General features: G+C 42.4%; 1 long non-coding RNA gene across 1 annotated transcript; it reads right to left on the bottom strand.

The window, feature by feature from the left end:
- Positions 1-4,018: 4,018 nt before the first annotated feature.
- Positions 4,019-5,887, bottom strand: LOC137476451 (uncharacterized). The gene is made up of 2 exons (XR_011000381.1): positions 5,558-5,887; positions 4,019-5,422 (listed from the first exon to the last, which is right to left on the bottom strand). It is a non-coding gene; the product is annotated as an uncharacterized lncRNA (long non-coding RNA).
- Between the last annotated feature and the right edge of the window lie 4,101 nt (positions 5,888-9,988).

Here is a 9,988-nt window from a genome sequence, read left to right as displayed (position 1 = left end):
AGTAATAGCTCCCTTGGTTGTTTTAATATATTTTTGTCTACAAACAAGAAACGTTCTCTAAACTGCTGCCTTGGCTTGGCTTGAAAGGTCTCTCAAACAAAAGCCCTTCAAGTGACCCTTAGATTATTAAAGCTCAGTAACAATGAATGCAGATCTCAGTTCAAACAAAGACTGGAAAAATAAAAAGACAGCAGTTTTGGTCTTGGAAATGAGTGTGCCTCACTAAACTGGAAACACATAGAATGTATTTTTGATCAATAGTCATCCCTCCGCTGAACAAACCCGAAACCTTTTGTTTAAAGATTTCAACACTGGGTTTCTCCTAAACAGTAACTGCAAATTGTCCCACTTCTAGTGCAAATGGAAAGGTTGGATTCCATGTCTGAATTTAAACTTCCCAGAACTCGGACAGCACTTCAGATCAACAAGGGATTTTTTTTTTTTTTTTTAATACTACTCTTAATGATTTTTTTTTCCCTCCAAAACTTGCTGAAATGCCATTAGAATCATCAGAAACATTGTGGTAAACAAAAATGCCAGCAACACCAAATTACCAAAGCTTGAGCACTCTGATCTGTGTCTCCCATGAGAAAGATACAAAGGTTGAGATGTTCAATGACAGACATTAATGTCAAATGCTAAAGCAGGAAAAGCAAACATAGGAGTGGGGAGAGATATACGGGCCCCATAGAATATCTTGTTTTGAAAGTCATACGTCATTTAAATGGCCTTTTTAACTGAAGAAGTTAATTAAAAATATATTTTTGTGCCATTTGCTGGAAGAACACGCACAGCTGCCAGTTGATGGAGTCAGTTTTGCCCTCATCAGCTGTTGGCACAAGGTTTATGTATCCCCTTCTTTCTGTGAGCACCAATGGCTGTGCACAGCACTCCCTCCAAGCACAGGCCAAACAGGTTCTTGTCAAACACGTGGGGCAAAATGTCAAAATCATCTCAATTTCATCTCCTTTGCATCAACCAAACTTGCCCTTGCAGCCAGCAGAACTGGAGAAGCAGGGATTGTAGCTATAGCTGGGAGAAGGGGACAATCTCCCTGAAGGACAGTGGTCCTCGGTGCAGCCCACCAGGAGCTTCCCAGCCCCCCACCAACCTCTCTGGCCTTCCATGTGTGCCCTGGTCTCGATCATCTCAATACAGACCTTCATTCTGCTCTCGCTCTTTCCTTCAGAAGTAGCAGCCAAGCTCTCTCCTACCTCTGTGGCTCAGCCACTTTTTTTGGGAGCTCCATTTGCTATTATCAACACAGGGGCCTCCAGCAGACACGAGTGTTTAGCCATGACTTGGCTGGGGACACCAGGACATACCAAAACTCTGATGTTTTCACTGTGGAAATTCAGCACCACTGGGAGAAAGCATAGAGCTGAGCAGGTGGATAAAAATGCAACACATTTTCCCTAAACCAACACTCTCTGTACGTTAACAAGGGCACCTGATGGATGTGTGGAAACGATGCATGGTCAAACTTTGTCTCTTCTTTGTCAAATTTCAGAACAGAAAATGGAAATGGGCTTGATATTTGTAACAGGGACATTCCAAACAGAACTGCATGCCTGCTTTAACAGCTTGCAAGCCCTAAGATCACTTCTCTGCACGGGGATGCTTAATGACTGGAACTGGATTAGAAACCCTTGCTGACCACAGCTTTCTGTTCAGCCCATTTCTATTCAGAGCACTAAATTAGCTACCTTTGTGCTATGCCTGATTCCTGCCCAGGGGGTTAGGGACATGTTAGTTCTGCATAACCATGGCAACAAAGTTGGCAATTAGCATCAAGTTTGGCTATTCCTTACCCTGTGAACTTCATTTAGCAGGCACCAAGCAGCCAGCAGTGTCACAATGATGCATTTAACACAGTCAAGACTGGATTTGAATACAGTAACAATAAAAGACACTGTAACCTACTAATCTACATTTGGATTTCCTTTTTAACTGCCTCAATAATCATTTCTTTGCTCTTGCATGGCAAAGCTAATGCACTAAAACTCGCCTGCTGAATGGAGCAATCACACCACTCTCTTAAAGTATAACTTCTTTTAGTAGATTTACACATTGCATTAAATTAAAGGCAGGCCAAAGATTAAATATATAACCAGTAGAAAAATTTTTCTGAATGAAGTTTAGAAATGAATAGATGAAAAAAAAATAGGTGAATAGATTTAAAAAATAAAAATAGATGAAAAGACAGAATACAGTATACTGAATAGATTAATAGTTCACAGAATCATGACTGATGGTTTTTCAAAGCAGTGACTTATTTTATGGGAATTCACAATCCTTAAATATAAGAACCTTCACTCTGTTCTGTGTTTATATAGTGTTTAGAATAGAATGGCACTGGTCTGTCACCAGGGTTCCAAGATGCTTCAGTGGTACAAATAAAAAACAGCAGCAAATGAAAAGTGATTATTAGAAAACATTAACAGCTTAGCTTAACTTCTGACACTATGAAATTAAGGCCTGGATTTCAACACAATTCTGAATTACTGATCAATTTTGCCAGTTGCATCCTTTTTATAGTTTGCACAACTATTTATACACTAAAGTTAGATAGATTATGATAGCATTGATGGCCCTCTGAAGTTATCTTTTTATTATTGTTCTTTCTGTATTACAGTACAGAGCTCCTTGGTCAGAAAATAAACCCTAATTGTGTTGTGTCTCTGTACTTATTGCCCTGCATAGCAGTACAAAGTGCTGGCCATTACTGTAGGATGAGTTCAGAAAAAGAAGATAAACATTTGATGCAAAATGGGACTTGTGAGCGAGATATGAATTTAAGAGCCTTTTTTTTTTTTAATGAAGATGAGCCATCTGTTAATACTGATATCTGCTATGCTCATAAGGAGGAAAACTAAATACCTTTATCATTAAATAACATATGGTAATATGTGCAAAAAGACTCTATCCCATTTGTGTCTGTCCAAACAGAGTGACTGGACACGATGCCTGTTCAAGGAAGTGGCAAACTAGACCTTGCCATTTCTAAAGTTTATTAATACTTAAGGTGTATTTAGCCATTTCCTTATAATTTTTGATCTTCTGTATTAGGTAAAGCTGAAACACTTGAAACCATGCTAAGAGGGGGAGAAAAATACCTTTGGACTAATAGCACAACCTTTCAAGAGGGCAGAAAGTGCCCAAAGTCGTGGTGTATTTCTCCCATAAAGACAGCAATGTTTGGGTGATGAATCAAGGGCAGAGGAAGAGAAGAAGGATATAAAATAACTAGCATCATGACATCAAAAAAGTTATATGAAACCAACACAAACTAGGCAGGGCTAGGTCTGCCATGCTTTGCTTGTAAAATATGTAAAGAAATAAATCCACTACTATTAAAAAAAAAAAAAAAGCATAAACTAGCAGAAGAGTACTCACATGCTTCCAGTATCATTTAATACACATATTTAGTTTAATCCAAGCAGTTAACAAGTCTTGGAAAACAAAGCAAAACCACTTTATCTTGGTTCAAGCAAAGCATTTGAAGGCAGGTTCCCCTAGGAAATGAGGCTTGCGTGATTGCACTGCCAATCCATCTGTCTCTCCAATAACTTCTCAACCTCGGACCTGTTTCAGCCAAATTCTGCACAGACATGACATTCCCAGCAAAGCTGAGCAAGCACAAAGTTCAAGGAGCTGGCAGCTCAAGAGAAGAGGGACCTACACCAGTGCCCCCACTAAGAAGCTCAGCCGAGTGAGCTCAGCAGTTCTTTGCAGTTTGCTCCCCCTGGCCAGTTCCTCATCAGAGCCAGCTGCAATCCCTGCTACCATTGCCCAGCTGTTATCTGGGGAGAAGGAAGGCAAGCAAAGGTAGCTGGAGGGGAGGGAACCACAGGGGACACAGAGGGAGCAGGGGTTGAGGGGTGGGCAAAGAGCTGGGAGGCAAGGATTCAAATCCAGGCAGCCAGGATTCATTAGTTCCACTGTCACAGAACAACTTGTTTCTCAGTATTACAGTTCAGCCAAGAAACCACTAAAAGGAGTTACTTGCACAGCTCTGTTGATACTGCACTTTCTAAACCTTTATGTGCTGGCATTTTGGATCCTGTCTCCACCCATGGAGGCTTGTGCAAGGAGAAGATTTGATCAATCCTCAGCAAGCAGAACCAAACATTTACATGGATGGGGAAAGGAAAAGATGCATAATAACACCAATCTAGAGTTGCAAATATCAGGTTGCTTTAAAAATGCCAGAGGAGAACTTGTCTCCTTCCAAAGAGGGATATTTTCTGTTTCTTTTCATCTGCACCATTGTCTCCTATGTTTTACTCTGCTTGGGAATAGTAGAATGTGTGAGTAAGGCCAGAGTTTACCAAATACTGAATTAGCTGGGATTGATTTAACCATTTAGGCTTTTACTTGTGCTTAGGGAAGTGTGCTAGACTTTGAAGAAGTTGTTTGATGCCATTTTATCCAAGTGGGATGTAAACCGATTCTCCTCCTTTTCCTATAAAGGATCCCATAAAAAGTTGTCCTGTGACATACACAAAAGGGCACCAGAAAAGAAATAGCCCAGTTGACAGAAACCACTCCAGACAAATGTATTTGTGAGCTATACATCAATTCCTTGCTCTGTCAAAAGCTGACTAGATGATATAAAAGTAGGCAGGTCACTCTAGAACACAAAGTCTTACAAGGACAATTTCCCAGTTTTTCCCACGTGACAAGATCTGTGACACCAGCTCCATTGTTATGGTACCCTTCATTCCTGGATGTCGTTAAGCATGAGTGATATCCAAAATCAGCTTCAGTTTTGCTCCAGGTAGGGCAGAGACCCAGCCACTAACAGGGTGCTTGACAAGGACAGAAACAGAATTATCAAGATTATGAGTTCCAGTGTCTATCAGATCAGTAGCTGGCACTTAAAACTCCAGTTGTTATTTCTTTAAAAAAAGAATCCCTGAAGGAATGGTACAAACTCTTGGAAAGCCTTTTCTGCTTACAATTTTTTTTTTTTTTTAAGTGCAGAAATTTAACTCCCCCGTGGTTTGCTCCCAATACCAGTAGTGGCTGAGGTTCCCAAAAAACAGGTTCAATACCCATGGGAGGGAGAAGTTTGGACCATTCCTCAATGCCTTGCCAGCCACAGGGTGGGACTAGAAGCACCAGGGCCTAAATCTTGCTGATAAATGTTCCCATCCCAGTGCTGTGTCTACCCAAAGCATCTGAAGGTATCTCCTACAACTTGTCCTGAAAACCCGGCCCTGAGTTACCATGTGACTTCCAGAGGACCTCTGGGAGTTCCTTCTTAACTGCAACTGAGATGTGGGAATAGAAGAGAATGAAAAACACTGGTACGTGCCCAGTTCTCTCCCAGAATAAGTGGCCAAAACACATTGCATTGCAGAGGGGAAAATGATCAAACTCTTGATCATTGAGTTCAGATGTAACATGCAGCACCTTCCTAGAGAGAAAAGCAGCAGAATTTGCCCTCAAGCAGCATTATCACTTGGGTTCTGTGTTCTGCAGAGCTAAGGGAAAGCTAAGATGCAGGAGCCAGAAAGGACCATGCAAACTCTCTCATGGAGCCAGCCTGGACCTCTAACAGTGAGGACAAAAGTCTTTGCTGAAGAGAAGCAGAGTTGTTCCAGGAGTGTGGAGGGGTGCAAAGAGGTCTGGGGGGAAGTTAAAGAGAGCTGTGGGAGATGGCTGTACTCACTCTCCTGCCCAGAGTATGCCAGCCTTTTCTCTATTCTCTAGGTGCCACCTAATGGGTGGTGGAAGGAAAAAAGATAAAACCATGAGGTGGTCATGGTGGGGAGGAATGACCTTTCACACCAGAGCATGCACAGCTGCTTTGCTGGTGGAAAGAGCTGGATGCAATTCATTCCCATGGCTGGCCTTCCCTGTGAGCTGACACTTTCACAGAGCCACAGCTGAACGTGGGAGAGCTGTAGGCCCAGATCATTTTCTGTTGTCTCCGTTCATCTGGCACTTGTGTCCTCAGATTTCCTTTAGTCCAGACAAGGACTCTGACAGGACTGAACAACTCCACAGCCAGCAAATAAATTCAGAGTACATCAGTATATCTCATAATGCAGCACTGACTTCCCATATGTTCAAAACAGATACAGGAGGAAACCCAGCTATGAAAATGCCCCATATGAACTAAAGAATTCCTTGTTTAGGAAGCAAGCAGGATTCCACAGGAGTGTGCTTCAGCAGCAGACCTACCTCAATGCAGCAGCACGCAGGGCTGCCTGAAAGAAAAAAAAAGGGGATTACAAGGCATTTGACACATTACTTTTTTTCTGCTGAACAAGATTTGCATGAATCCTAGCTCCGAATAGCTCACAACTGAAGTGCATTTAGGATTTACCTTCCCTTCATCAGATGACAAGGAGAGGTGGAATTTTGCTGTGCTTCACAAAGGGAATGCCGCCGTGGCTCCCTGCACAGCAACTGTAACCAAAGGTTCCCAAGATCCAAATTGGTTTTGACACAAATCCTTCCATGAATCTGTCACCGGCCGTCAGCACCAGGGTTCTCCTTTGGATTAGAATCAGGATGTGAACGACAGTGATCTCAGCAAAGCAGAGATCATCCTGCAGCTCTCTGGATCTTCTGTGGTAGCGTCAGGTAACTTCCTCGGAAACAAAGCTTTAATTGAACTTGAGTGACTAATACGTTCAAACCAGAAACTTTCCTGTGGGTTTTAAAAATTTAATTATATTCCATCCCCAAATTTTCCTAGTGCTACTCATTGAAAATACACAGCTGCACTGGTGAAGCTGTCAGTGAGAGGAAGCAAGAGGTTTTGGCAGCTGCACAGAGGGGAAGAGGTGAGGCCCTGGACTCATGAGAAGGCGTTGGAGACAGTTTAGGCTTGGAGATCTCTGGAGTCTGATGACATTTTTGGCGATCTGAAGAAAACTCATTTCATCCCCACCCTTCTGTGAATAAGGCAGAGGTGAGTAGGTTACCAGGCAGCAGGTCTTGGTCCCAGATCTTGCTGCAGCAGCTCCTATGGCCACAGTCAAAGTGTGCTTCGTTCTCTCCTGCATCTGCAGGAAGGAGGACATGCACTTTTCAACATGAACATCCAGACCTGAGGCGCTCTGAGAGGAGGACTCTCAGCTCTAGGAAACAGCTGAGTTGGAGCCCAAAAGTGCTCAAGGTACATACTGGTGTTTCCAGCATGGATTTTCAGCTCAGGACCATTGCATGCACATGCTGATGTCTCCAGCATGGATTTTTAGTTCAGGAGCATTGCATGCACATGCTGGTATTCCCAGCATGGATTTCATCTCAGGAGCATGGAATGCACATGCTGGTATTCCCAGCACGGATTTTTAGTTCGGGAACATTGCATGCACATGCTGATGTCTCCAGCATGGATTTTTAGTTCAGGAGCATTGCATGCACATGCTGGTATTCCCAGCATGGATTTCATCTCAGGAGCATGGAATGCACATGCTGGTATTCCCAGCACGGATTTTTAGTTCAGGAACATTGCATGCACATGCTGATGTCTCCAGCATGGATTTTTAGTTCAGGAGCATTGCATGCACATGCTGGTATTTCCAGCACGGATTTTTAGTTCAGGACCATTGCATGCACATGCTGGTATTCCCAGCACGGATTTTTAGTTCAGGAACATTGCATGCACATGCTGATGTCTCCAGCATGGAATTTCAGCTCAGGAGCATTGCACACACAGTTCTGAGCTAGAGGAACTTCTCAGCAAAAATGTCCATCCAAGCAAGTTACTCTGAAAGAGCTGCACTCAGCAAAAGGACAGCCTTCCTGGTATTTGTCCTCCACTGCATGACACACAAATATATTTTCATTCTGTCTGAAGCACCTCCTCCTACATGTACACGGCCCCTACCAATGGAGAGGGAGCCAGCAGCACAGCTCCAAGGCATTGGCACAGAAAACACCAGAAATAATAATTATTTACACAACTTATTTTCAACCTATATTTCAGTAATTCAAAATGTAACAGATAAGAGTGAAACCCCAAAGACATATCAATATTCTAATAAACTCTTGGGATTGTGAGGTACCATAGAGGAAAACTAAATCACCATCTTCAGAACAAGTCTGCCTGAATAAAACAGGACTTTCCTGCGCAAGAGATGCTAGTTCAGTGGGTAAAAAGTGCTATATAAGTATTGATTAGTATTAATTCTTACTGCTGTTGTTTGAGCTGCCTACAGTAAATATGGTAGAAATGTCTCCCTCCCAGCCATGCAGTACAGCAAGACACTTTTAACACAGCAAAGAGCGCTTTCAAGGCCTAACTTTAAAGGGATTCAAAGTCGGGGTATTACACCTTCACTGACATTAGTACCAGCCTGGCAGAGAATTGCAGTTCATCTCACAATTTTATTCCTGAGCTAGGCTTAATTTTAAATATGTGAACAATGGACATTCGTAGAGTTTTCCTTATTCAGAGCTTGTTCCCCACCCCTTTATTGCAGCAAAGCCTTTTTAATGCTGAAGTTCTGAAGCACTCTGCCTTACACACCTCACAGACACTGATGAGCTGGTGATACCTGAGGTGCTGTTAATCAGGACCTGCTTCTTCAGATGACACAAAAGTAGCCCAAGTGCACCCTCTGGCACTGTGTAAAACCCTCCTGCCTGTTCTGCAGCTCTCCTTGATGTGGTAATGCAATAGCAGACCAAAAAGAAACTTGCAACTCTCGGCAGCGCACATCAATGAGGGGACCAAAATAGGTTTATCAAAGAAAAATGTGACCCTGACCCATCCTTGGAACCAAATCAAAGAGTATCTAATGGCAGCAGTAGATCTCCAAGAAGAAAACAAAGCTAAGCTAGTTTAAAATAGATCCAAAGAAGAATACATGGGGTTTTTGTTGTGGTCGCTGCCAGCCAGATTATGATTGGTTACAAATGTTAAAAGCCCTTGAGTTGCTCGAGTTCCTAATCCATCAATTTGGTCATCACTATGTGCCAAGCAATGACCTCAGTCAAAAGCCATAAATCACTGCTCAGTTTAAGAACCAAACCTGCAAGCTCCCTCCAGTATCACTTCTCTCAGCACTTGTGCGTGGGGCAGGCAGGCTGCCCAGGGCTTGGGATTAGCTGATTTACAGGGAGGAAGACAAAGGAGCTCTCAACTCCAAGTACCAAATCTTGCATTAACAGAAGCTAACATAGAGCAGACTGAATAAAAAGGCAATAAAAGCCAGCGTGTTTGCTTTGCGTGTGGGTTAAGAGCTGAAAGATCTGCTTCCTTGCAGTGTGGTCCCAGGGAAAGATTTAAAGCAGCATGTAAGAAGTTGTATCAGATTTTGTATCTCCTATCCCTCTAGTTTTCTAATTGCTAATTCTCTTCAGGGCATCACCAGCTACCTTGCAGTTACTGCACTTTGCAAAGAGTGCCAAAGTCATGTGTTATTCATCAATATCATTGTAAATTCTCAGAAAATTCACTCTCCAGTCTGGAGAGGAGGAATCTCTAGCTGTGTTTTATTTGGCATCAGTACCAAAGGTGATGAAGCCTTTTTTTTTTAAGTATGAAAGTTAGTTCATCTTTACTTTTATAAAGCAGGTGTTCAACTACAAAACTTTCCACAGTAGGAACAGTATGATCAAAGTCACCTTAACAAAACCTGTTGTTACGAGGATTTTGAGGGTCCAGGAGAATGTAGGGGGAGGAGGGAGAAAGGAATATTTCAAACAGTAGAGAATAAGTGTGGTTACATTTTTCACCACAGAGCACTTTACAGCACACTGTGCTTCCTGTGGTAGGACAGCGTTCATGAAGCCTTTCCCCATCTCTTTCTATTCCAGTGATTTCCAGTCTTTTTTCAGATATTTATCTGCTTCTGTTTCCATACCTATCTCTATGACACACACACACATATACATATATATTTAAGAGACAATATGTAACATTTTAGGTTACAGTAAAAATACACATTGAGGTGCTGTACCACTAAATGCAAATGTTTCCAAGGCAGTTTGGAGCTGAACGCTGTGTCTGTACCAACAATAG

This window comes from Anomalospiza imberbis, chromosome 6 (genome assembly GCF_031753505.1).
Source record: "Anomalospiza imberbis isolate Cuckoo-Finch-1a 21T00152 chromosome 6, ASM3175350v1, whole genome shotgun sequence".
Taxonomy (NCBI): domain Eukaryota; kingdom Metazoa; phylum Chordata; class Aves; order Passeriformes; family Viduidae; genus Anomalospiza; species Anomalospiza imberbis.
This window is presented reverse-complemented; position numbering and strand designations above follow the sequence as displayed.